The sequence below is a fragment of the Schistocerca nitens genome, chromosome 1, assembly GCF_023898315.1.
Source record: "Schistocerca nitens isolate TAMUIC-IGC-003100 chromosome 1, iqSchNite1.1, whole genome shotgun sequence".
Classification (NCBI taxonomy): domain Eukaryota; kingdom Metazoa; phylum Arthropoda; class Insecta; order Orthoptera; family Acrididae; genus Schistocerca; species Schistocerca nitens.
In genome coordinates this window covers 760,423,184-760,432,810 of record NC_064614.1, presented here as the reverse complement: position 1 = coordinate 760,432,810, position 9,627 = coordinate 760,423,184, and the positions used below count along the sequence as shown (strand labels likewise).

At 44.3% G+C, this 9,627-nt stretch overlaps 1 pseudogene; it reads left to right on the top strand.

The window, feature by feature from the left end:
* Positions 1-4,265: 4,265 nt before the first annotated feature.
* On the top strand, positions 4,266-4,383 carry LOC126211996 (5S ribosomal RNA; annotated as a pseudogene).
* Positions 4,384-9,627: the final 5,244 nt, after the last annotated feature.

Sequence of the window (9,627 nt, the reverse complement as noted above, 5' to 3'; positions counted from 1 at the left end):
ATCCTTGTGAAAAGAGATTATGGATGAATAAAGCTAACACTGCTACTACTACTACTACTGTGCCACCTCGCTCGGTAATTTCGTGATGATCTTGAAAAACAGGATTACAAGTAGTCTGTTTATTTGAAAATTCTGCAGATATTCGTCAGTTAAATCTCAATAACTATCAGTCAGCATACGTGTGAAAGACAAGCATAAAGTTTAGAATAAGATAGTCTGAACACCTAAAGCACTGAAAAGTGAAAACACATAAACCATCCAGAATGAGATTTTCACTCTGCAGCGGAGTGTGCGCTGATATGAAACTTCCTGGCAGATTAAAACTGTGTGCCCGATCGAGAAGAACTCGGGACCTTTGCCTTTCGCGGGCAAGTGCTCTACCAACTGAGCTACCGAACCACGACTCACGCCCGGTACTCACAGCTTTACTTCTGCCAGTATCTCGTCTCCTACCTTCCAAACTTTACAGAAGCTCTCCTGCGAACCTTGCAGAACTAGCACTCCTGAAAGAAAGGATATAGCGGAGACATGGCTTAGCCACAGCCTAGGGGATGTTTCCAGAATGAGATTTTCACTCTGCAGCGGAGTGTGCGCTGATATGAAACTTCCTGGCAGATTAAAACTGTGTGCCCGACCGAGACCGGTCGGGCACACAATTTTAATCTGCCAGGAAGTTTCACACATAAACCATGTTTGCAAACCACTTCATTTAACACAATTACCACCCTACTGGCATAAAAAGTAAGTAGTAATAACAATTTGTAGACGGCTAATTCCCACTAGCCACAACCCAAAAACATCCTCTACAGTAACTATAAGCATAAGACAAACCACCCTTCTCACTTGAACTTTTTTTTTTATTTTTATTTTCGAGATCGTAATTTACACCTCAGATTTCCGATAAAGATTTTGCCAGTGAACCTGCAATTTCAGTCCATAGCTTCCAAACTGTATCTTGATTATAATATTTTTCGTCCTCGGCATGTCACAAACTCACTGTTTCTTGGACTAAAATGATCTGTTTCTCAAAGTCCACATTCCGTGTCTGAGAACGTCGGTGATTTGAATGAACTGATTTCAGTTTCACCATATGTCGTCCGAAGTCTGTTCGGATACAGTGCGAACTCACATGCAGTGGCGTACTGATTTGAAAAGATCGGCCGTCTTCGGACTATTTGCGTCGGTGGCGGAATTGATCGATATTGGGATCACTGTAACTACAGCCTTAATATTGGTCGTACTGTCCTCTGTTGTCACGTAGGGGACCAAGTTTTCCGTCTGCTGTGGCTAGAGTTCAGATTTTCTGTCATTCCCAATTTGTTTTTCGAAACTCATTTGTGGTCTAAGTGTCTGTTTTCTTGCGTCTGGTACACTTGTTTGCTGATATTGTTTCTAAAGATCTTTTCCGTATCTTCATTCGAACTAGGAGAGTGTGCCTTTCTACAGGGTGCAAACGACAACGGTTTACAGCGTATCACAGAAGTGTAGGTGAATAGTTTGATGTAGGACACTTGCGGTCTATATAGCCGGGAAACAGCCTCAAATTGTTCTACAAAAGCCACCTACACTACAGGGCATGCCTGTGCGTGAAATTTTTGCTAAAATCTTTCTCGAATATTAATAGCACCTTGTGCTTGCACTTATAAAATGTAACACTTACGTTCGTGTAAATTGTACCTCAAAATATTGTGAAATTTAACGGCATAAAATTAACAGTTAAAACATTAATTCTTACTATTTTGCTGTTGTGTCTGTCTGCTGTTGCACCATCCTGGTGCATAATATTCTACAGTTCACTAAATTCATAATGGATACACAATCTGATCAAATGTTTTTGTACTTTCAACATTGCAGTCCAGTCAGAAATCGTGATAATCTAATATATAAGAAAGTATCAGCCTCGATTGCGGTAATGAAACCAACCTTTACCTAGGTTTCAGCCCAAGTAATTGAGCTGCTCGCCGGAGCTTAAGTCAAGTCTTGTGAATACTTAGTACCTATGTACCGCATTTTTAAAATGTGACTAAGCCTATTCAGGCTGTTTTAGTTTTATTTCTAGACCATGCCCTCGTGACATATTATAGAATCAGGAATATCTTCTGAACAAGGCTCAATTACTTGGGCTGAAACCTAGGTAAAGGTTGGTTTCATTACCGCAATCGAGGCTGGCGGTTTCTTATATATCTGATCAAAAGTATCCGGACACCTATCAATGGACGTTAATACGAGCTGTGTCCACCCTTCGCCCTGAGACACTTCGCACGATATGTCTGAATGTCTGTGGAGAAATGGCAGCCCTTTCTTACTCGAGAGTCAAAACCAGAGATGGTAGTGATCTTGGAGCGATGTTAACGTTCTAAGTCACTCCAAAGCTGTTCCATTGGATTCAGGTCGTGTCTTAGCACAGGGCAGTCCGTTTCAAGAATTGCTTCAGAAATGTTGCTTCACGACAGGTTGCATTGTCATGCTGATATAAGGAACCTTCGTCTCTAAACTATACCTCTATTGCATGCAGTACACTATGCTGTAAAATACTTTCATATCCTACCGCATTTAGTGTTTTCTTAACTGCGTTAAGGGTACCTCACCTCAACTACGAAGGATACCCCCATACCGTAACACCGCCTCCTGTGTACTTCACTGTTGGCACTACACGTGATGGCAGGTAAGATCTTCCAGGCATTCGCCAAACCCGAACCCATCCGTTGCACTGACACAGGGTATAGCGTGATTCATTACTCCAAAGCTATTGTTTCCACTCATATTGCGTCGAGTGTCGTCGCTCTTTACACAACCTCAAGTGTCATTTAGCACTGACTAAAGAAATGTGTGGCTTCAGAGGATCTGCTCCAACACTGTACCTCGTTCCTTTCAGTTCTCTACGTACATAGTTCTAGCTGGACTGCTGGTAGCATTCTGGACCTCACGAAGTAATCCTTCGGCTGATTTCATACCATTATTTTACAACTACGCTCCGAAATGCTGTACTGTCTCTGCCCCATCAGTAGTCGACTCGGGCAGCTTTAGAAGGGCTGAACTGTCCGTGGCGGATTTTTTACTAGGATGACTTCGACTGACTAGACCACGTTCCAAGACACTAAACTCTGCCGACTGGGTCATTCCGCAGTTACTGTTTCTCCACTGACAACACAATTCTCCCTGCAGCCTTCTATACTGGCAGGTCCACCTCTCGTGACATCTAGTGGTCGATTCTGCACTACGTAGGGTGTCCGCATACTTCTGATCAGATAGTGTACGTTACACAAGAAAGTTTGTTTACCGTGCATGTATGGACAAGCACAGTAGCAGGTCGTAGCTGTTTCACTCGGAGTCTCACGCTGTAGAACTCTCCCGGTACGACGGTGACAGCGCTGCCTCCGTGGAAGGACAGGACGGGCTGGCAATTAGCAGGCGCGCGGCGCGGCGCGAGGCGTGCGTCGCCAAACAGAGTAGCCCGGTCGCCCAGTGGGTCAGCCAGTGAGCCGCGCTCACTTTTGGCGACCTTCAGAAGCTGCTGCTGTCGCTGCTGCCCGGAACGGCTCCGCCCGGCCGGAGAGAGTTCCGGACCACAGGGGCGCCGCCCAGGCCCAGACCTCAGAGAGACCCCTCGGGGCGGCGGCCACGCTTTCTGCCACCCAGACACGCCCCCGCCCTGCCGTGAACCGTTTCCGCCGCAATCTCCGCATCTGCCACGCCTATCGGACGCGGGAAAGGCGTATGTTATTATCAGTTCCTCGCAGACTGACCGTAGAAAGGCCCGTCGGACCTCCCACGTATAACTCGCATCACGATTTCATACCGTTCTCACGTTTCCCTCGGGCAGTCTGCAGCAATTGGAAATATCCCTTCATCCGTAACAGTATCTGGTTGTCCACTCTTGCAGATGTTATGTTCTCAAACTTCTCTCCGTTGCCCTAAAATCGACGAAGCGTGAGACGTACCTTTCGGTCGGCACAGAAACAATGGGCATCTCGGGCAGGGGAAAAGGAGCGAAAAAATGGTAGGTCACAGAATATCGAGGAACTACGTTGTGCTGTCGTGGCTTTACGGCCACTAAGGCCTTGTAATATAGATGACCCACAGATCTCGAATGTCACAGCTACGTGATCTGATCAAATTAACCGCTGTCCTTTTCTTCTGGTGGAAAGGAGGAAGGGTGGGTGAGGGGTCATTCGTCCTCTGATTCACAAGTTACGACGTGATCGTGGATTAAAACAGTGATCCAGGAAGTGTAAATTAAATTTCTTTTGTTTCCGTTAATGATCGGCAACGGCCTTGCCGCAGTGACTACACCGATTCCCGTGCGATCACCGAAGTTAAGCGCTGTCGGGCGTGGTCAGTACTTGGATGGGTGACCATACAGGCCGCCATGCGCTGTTGCCATTTTTCGGGGTGCAATAAGCCTCGTGATGCCAATTGAGGAGCTACTCGACCGAATAGTAGCGGCTTCGGTCAAGAATACCATCATAACGACCGGGAGAGCGGTGTGCTGATCCTATGCCCCTCCTATCCGCATCCTCCCTGAGGATGTCACGACGGTCGGATGGTCCCGGTAGGCCACTCGTGGCTGACGACGGAGTACCGTCAATTATCACAGAACTTTTGGCATAAGAGTTTCGGTCAGCAATGACCAAAATTTTATTAAATTAGCAGATGTTACAGAACAGTTATGCCTCGTCATATTTTAAGATCTTGTTTCCACATCTATGAAGGTAATAATTTTTCGTTACTGCATATTTTATTGTTTTAAGATGTATTTTGTCCACTAGTTGTATTTCATTTCCCATCTCTTGCTGCAGATCTAAAGGAGGTCATTGCTGACCCAAACCGGTAACCTAACGATCAAAAATTTTGTCATCATTGACGGAAATAAAACAAATTTGTTCTAGTCTTCTGACTGCTCTTATGAAGCTTGCCACTTCCTCTCCTGTGCCAACCTCTTCATCTCAGAATACCACTTACATCCAGCGTCCTCAATTATTTGTTGGATATATTCCCATTTCTATCTCCCTCCACAGTTTCAACCTCTACTGTTCCCTGTAGTACCATGGAAATTATTCCCTGACGTCTTAACATATGTCCAATTATACTGCCCATTATTCTTTTCAGTGTCTTTCACAAGTTTCTATCTTTGACGATTCTGTGGAGAACCACCTCTTACGAGTCCACCCGATTTTCACGATCTTTCTATGGCACTACGTTTCAGAAACTCCGATTTTCTTTTTTCATGATTTTCCCACAGTCCATGACTTGCTCCCGTACTCTGATGAGCTTCCAAACGCACATCGTCAGTAATTTTTTCGTGAAGTTAAGGCATATTTATGTGTATAACCACGGTGATTTACCTGCCCCTACCCATGGGTTTTATGTAACACAATTCACCTTCTAGAAGCACGTTGGAGATTTTCATATTCTCTCACTGACTAAGTGCAACTATGTCCAACAAAAGCAAGAAATGAACAGGACTTTTGTGTAGGAAATTTAACGTAGTTAAATTTTGTACTGGGATACGTTTTTGCAAGAGGCCGTAGTTTTCGAATTATTCAAGAAAAATTTACGAAAGTGACCTTCAAACACGTTTGTCTTGAGTAACTCGACAACCGTGGTCTCCAGTGAAAAAGTATCCTAGTACAAAATTTAACTACAGTAAATTTTATACAAAAGAGTCCTGTTCATTTTTTGTGCAGGACTAATAGTTCGCACATAGTGAGCGAGAGAATGTGAACATACCGCCTCTGGTTTTTGACGGAGCTTTGGATTGCGTAAAACCTATTAGTAGGACCAGCTGAATCGACCAGTACAAAAAAGATACAAAACTGTCTTTTAGAACCACAGACTCTTCGCAACAGGCACCAGAAGGCTATGCTGTATCCACTCAAGAAACAAAAACTCTCACTTCGTAATACATGTAAAACAAAGAGATCAGTAACTCAGAAAATGTTTTAGCGTTATACTCGCTTCTCAAAGAAAGAAAAAAAGAAGTACCAAAAAAACTGAAACCCAGGGAATTTTGTGGCAAAAGAAATAGTTGTGTTGTGTTCTATTTTGATGAGAGAAAGGCAAAAGAAAAATAAAATAAAATAAATAAGCTGACACCCACGAAATTACGTGGCAATAGAAAGAGATCCATGTTGTGTTTTATGCTGATGACAGAAGGTCAGGGGTGAAACCCACTGCTGGCAGATAGCCTATTCCTCGCGAACAGGGTCCGCCGTGCTTAGCGTCCCCCTCTGGTTCACAATCAGGAGTGTCACATGCCCTCACTTCATGAGACATTGCGGAGAAGTCGAAATTTCTTGGAGAACATTGGTGCACAGTCTGATGATCGGGAGCTTTGTGCGGACACTTCTCCTCCATTTGGCGGCCAAATGGGGGCGGCATAAATCTCTTCCACCCCAAGGATTCGCAACCAGATGCTTCGGGGTCGAGTACCACCATAGACACGTGCGTTAGTTGTCTCAGCTACAGGGGCGAATAGTTTCTTATTAGTATTGTCTGAGATCAAACAACTACTTTTCAGCTGCAGATTTCAGATTTACGTGAGCCTAAGTAGAAATGAGATTGTTCCAACAACACAAGCAGCTGAAACTAAAAATATGTGGTGTTGATTTGTAGTATTAGTAATGATATCACAATTAAAAGTGTACCCAGGAAAATTTAGGACGGTGGGAGGTGAGGGGGTACGGACGGATGTCATGTTAGTTTTGTGGTGAATGACAAATTATATTTGAAATTTGGCAACATCTGGATCTTGGTAGATTTGCTGCTAATAAATATTCGTTCACCTTCTGGTTTTCTTCCAGCTGACACTGAATTCGTCTTTTTGGCAGGACAAGACGCGAGTTCCCTTTCGACAGTTCTTTTCTTTTCTGTGCGGGCGGGTGGCAGTGGCCGTCTACTGCATCTCGTTGGGCAAGCTCTGGTTTACAGTTATAAGTCCATCACAACAGATTAGTTCCTCAACGCATTCGCAACATATGTGGTGACTGTGCCACAACATCCGTTAAAAGGCGCCATCATAAGCAAAAAAATCCGCTCGCTTCCTAAGATCCCGTACATATATCACGTAAGTTAACAGATCTTGAATGCCCACAAACCATTACAAACCACAGATATAATGAATGCACCAAAAGGTGCCTTGGCTATGTTGCGGCTGGTGACACATTGAGCCTCACACAAGCTATATCGGAAAACCGACATGGACAAGTAGACCTTTTTAAGTTTGTGGTGTGCTCCACCTGTCTGTACAGAACTCCAATACGGAGTCTTATACCGTCACATACCAATACAGGATGTATATTGGCTTTTCATAGTACACAATGGGCTTTCAATAACTAATGCAACACATTTAGCCGGCAGAAGTGGCCGTGCGGTTAAAGGCGCTGCAGTCTGGAACCGCAAGACCGCTACGGTCGCAGGTTAGAATACTGCCTCGGGCATGGATGTTTGTGATGTCCTTAGGTTAGTTAGGTTTAACTGGTTCTAAGTTCTAGGGGACTAATGACCTCAGCAGTTGAGTCCCATAGCGCTCAGAGCCATTTGAACCATTTTTTGCAACACATTTTTTCTGAGAAGGTTGGCTTTATTCAGGATTCCAATACACTATATTATTCTCCACTCTTTTGGCTACATAACCAATTTTTCGACATAGTCTCCGTTCAATGTGACGGTTTTACGCCACCTAAGTGGGGTGGCCTGTACGCTCGTGTGGTACCACTCTCCTGGTCGACGTCGGAGCCAGCGTCTTGCTGCATCAATAACCTCCACAATCACACGTACTGCTTTCCGCGGGGTGCATCCTTCATTGGGCCAAACAAATGGGGACTGGAAGGTGCGAGATCCGGACTGCAGGGTGGATGAGGAAGAACAGTCCAGTGAAGATTTGTGAGTTGCGCTCGGAAACCGCAGACTTACGTGAAGTCTTGCGTTGTCATGGAGAAGGAGACGTTCGTTTGCATTTTTGTGGCGACGAACACACTCAAGTCATTCCTTCACATCCCTGAGGCTAGCACAATACACTTCCGAGTTGATCGTTGCACCATGAGGGAGCACGTTACACAGAATAACCCCTTCGAAGTCCCAGAAAACCGTCGGCAAAACTTTAGTTGCTGACGGTGTTGCTTTGAACTTTTTCTTCGTAGTTGAGGTGCTGTGGCGCCACTCCATAGATTACCGTTTTGTTGCCGGTTCGAAATGATGAATATATGCTTCTTTGCCTGTGACGATGTTCGACAATAAATTGTCAAGTTCAGCCTCGAAACACGCAAGTATTTCCGCATAGATGGTGCTTCGTTGTTCTTTAAACTTGAAACGTCCCCTTAGAAAAATTTATGAATTACTGTGCTCATAAATCTCTTACGTTATTTGATTTTCAAACAGCTGAGCAAAACTGAACGTACTCAGACATTACTCTCTTTACTTACTCTGATCAACACTAAACTGACACACAATATTTTTAGCGCAACGCAATCTGACTTTCAATAATCCCTAAAAAAGAATGGCCCTGACAAACAATAACCTATACCTTCCATGAATCACTTACCTCACAAAAATCTTCGTTACTCGAACTACTGCAATACAGCGAGCGCCACTACTGCCAGCTAAATAAAAGATTCTAACTACTGAAGGCACTAACTACTGATAGGCATAGTCAGCAAATGAAAGATTTCGATAGAGAACAAACAACGTATTTACCTTAATAGTGTTCAAAAGTCATTATATATATATATATATATATATATATATATATATATATATATATATATATATATATATATATATATATATCAGTTCATGACATCCAGTCTTACAAATTTACTCTCTCTGATGGACACACGTCCAGATCATCCGCTCTCAAAACTCCGCCATCTCTCTCCCCACATCCACCACTGCTGGCGGCTCACCTCCAACTGCGCAACGCTAGCGCTGTTCACATCCAACTACCCAACACTACAGTGGCGAATATTCCAACAATGCCAACCAGCCACAGACTTCACACAGCACAGTCAGTGATTTTCATACAGAGCGCTACGTGGCGTTACCAACATAAAAACCTAAACAGCCTACTTACAATGTCTTCTACTAGGCGAAGTGGTACCAGCGAGCACACACCTTTTAGTACCACAGCTGGTGGTCGAGCGTGTTAGCACTACCGACAGAGACGTTGACTTGTTCAGTAAAGTGTCTGATTGTCATCCGTCGATCACATCGAATGAGAGTGTCCTTACGTTCCAAAACTGTAGTAGTCACAGTTGTGTGCGGCCGGCCGGCACGCGGGAGAACGGACAGGTTTCCGCGACCTTGTTGCGATGACGACAGATGCCTCGCCCAACGTGTCACCGTACTTCTGTTCATTGTCAGATCTGCGCAGACTTCCTGCAAGCGGCTATGAATACGTGCGATGTGCAGGTTTTCCACAAAAAGAAACTCAATAACAGTGCTCTGCTTGGAATTCATATTCGTTAACCCTTCTTTAAAGGCTACGTATAGCGCCACCACCTATCAGAACTTCACGAAACTGTAGGGGCTGAAGCGGGAATATTCCACGATGTCCCACAACAAATTCCGCATTTTTTCAATTGAAAATGGCAAAGAAAAAGAAGTGTTCCTTTACTTACTGAACGCCCC